Genomic DNA, 2,249 nt, shown 5'->3' on the forward strand with positions numbered 1-2,249 from the left:
TGGTTTTTCTTTCTTTTTTGTTTTTGGTTTTTGGAGAGTCTCAGTGTATCACCCTTGGTAGAGTGCCTTGGTGTCATAGCTCACAGCAACTTCAGTCTCTTGGGCTAAAGCGATCTTCTTGCCTCAGCCTCTTTTTTTTTTTTGGTTGCAGCCGTCATTGTTGTTTTGACGGGCCTGGGCTGGATTCAAACCCGCCACTTTAGGTGTATGTGGCTGGTGCTTTAGCCACTTGAGCCACAGGTGCGGAGCCTCTTTCTTTATTTTTTGTGGAGACAGAGTTTCACTTTATCACCCATGGTAGAGTGCCATGGCATCACACAGCTCATAGCAACTTCCAACTCCTGGGCTTAGGTGATTCCCTTGCCTCAGCCTTCTGAGTAGCAGGGACTACAGGTACCTGCCACAACGCCTGGCTATTTATTTGTTGCAGTTTGGCTGGGGCCGGGTTTGAATCCACCACCTTCGGTATATGAGGCCAGCACCCTGCCCACTGAGCCACAGGCACCGCCTTGTTTTTAATCTTAGAGGAAAACTTTCAGGCTTTCAGCATTAAGTATGATGTTGACTGTGGGCTTTTCATATATACGAATTATAGTGAGGTGAGTTTTTTCTATTATTTGTTGAGTGGTTTGTTGTTTTTTTTTTTTTTGTCAAGAAAGAATGCTTAATTTTGTCAGTTGTTTTTCTTCATCCATTGATATAGTTTTGTGAATTTTATCTCTTGTTCAGTTAACATGGTGTATCACATTGATTGACTTATGTATACTGAATCATCCTGGCATTCCAGGGATAAATCTCACTTGTTCATGGTGTAGCAGTCTTTTAACATGCTGTTGAATTTTGTTCGTTAGTATTTTGCTGAAGATTTTTGCATTTATATTGATTAGAGGATATTGACCTGTAGTTTTCTTTTCTTGTACAGTCTTTGTGTGGCTTTGGTATTTGGGTGATGCTGCCCTTATAAAATGAGTTTAGAAATTTTCCCTTCTCTTCAGGTTTTTAGAAGAATTTGAAAAGAGTTAGTATTAATTCTCTTAATATTTGGTAGAATTCAGCTGTGAAGTTGGGCTGGTCCTGGGTTTTTCATTGTTGGAGGTTTTTAATTACTAATTTAATATCATTACTAGCTATAGATCTATTCCTATTTTCTATTTGTGTGTATGTGTGTGAGAGAGACAGACAGAGAGAGAGAGAGATATTCATTCTTAGTAGATTGTATGTGTCTAGGAATTTATCCATTTATTCTACGTTATCTAATTTGTTGGTATATAATTGTTTACAGTAGTCCCTTTTCCTTTCCTTACAAAGTCCCTAAACCTTTTTCTTTCTGTGGTATCAGTTGTCATGATGCTCAGTTTCATTGTTTTTTTCTAGTGTTTTTCTCTTCTCTGTTTCATTTATTTTTGCTTTACTCTTTATCATTCCCTTCCTTCTGCTAAATCGGCTTGGTTTGTTTTTCTTTTTCTAGTTCCTTAAGGTATAAAGTTAGGTTGTTTTATGTTAGGTTCGTTCTTCTTTTAGGCTTTTATGTAAAAAGCCTAATTAAATGTTCACTCAACTCAGAACTTCCCTCTTAGTATTTCTTTTTACGCATCTTATAAGTGTTGGTGTGCTGTGTTTTCATTTTCCTTTGTCTTAAGATATGTTCTAATTCCCATTTTTATCTCTTCTTTGACTCATTGGTTGTTCGAGTGTATTTTATTTAGATTTCACATATTTATGAATTTTCCAGTTTTCCTTCTGCTATTGATTTCTAGTTTTATTCCACCATGATTGTAAAAGATACTTGTATGATTTCAATATTCTTAAATTTGTTAAGGCTTTTTCTGGGTACACTTGGGAAGAATATATGTTCTGGAGGTATTGGGTAGAATGTCCTAGACATGTCTGGTGGGGCCATTTGGGCTATGATGATGTTTCAGTCTTCTGTTTCTTGGTCTTCTGTCTTGATGTTCTATTTTTGAAGGTAAGGTATTGGAATCTCATACTGGTATTGTATCAGTATGGATTCTTCCTTCAGTTCTATCAATGTTTGCTTTATAAGTTTGGATGCTCTGAAGTTTGGTTCATGTAGCTTTTATAATTGTTATATCTTTCTGGTGAATTAAGCTTTTATTATTATATAATGTCCTTCTTTGTGCCTTGTGACAGTTTTTGACTTAAAGTTTATTTTGTTGGCTCGGTGCCTATAGCTCAACCGGCTAAGGCGCCAGCCACGTACACCTAAGGTGGTGGGTTCGAATCCCCAG

At 36.9% G+C, this 2,249-nt stretch overlaps 1 protein-coding gene across 1 annotated transcript in view; it reads left to right on the plus strand.

Moving 5' to 3' along the window:
• STON1 (stonin 1) overlaps nucleotides 1-2,249 on the plus strand; it is a 25,112-nt gene that overhangs the window by 8,422 nt on the left and 14,441 nt on the right. The window lies entirely within an intron of this gene.

Source organism: Otolemur garnettii, unplaced genomic scaffold, assembly GCF_000181295.1.
Source record: "Otolemur garnettii isolate 467f Iridium unplaced genomic scaffold, OtoGar3 scaffold00024, whole genome shotgun sequence".
In the NCBI taxonomy this organism is placed as follows: domain Eukaryota; kingdom Metazoa; phylum Chordata; class Mammalia; order Primates; family Galagidae; genus Otolemur; species Otolemur garnettii.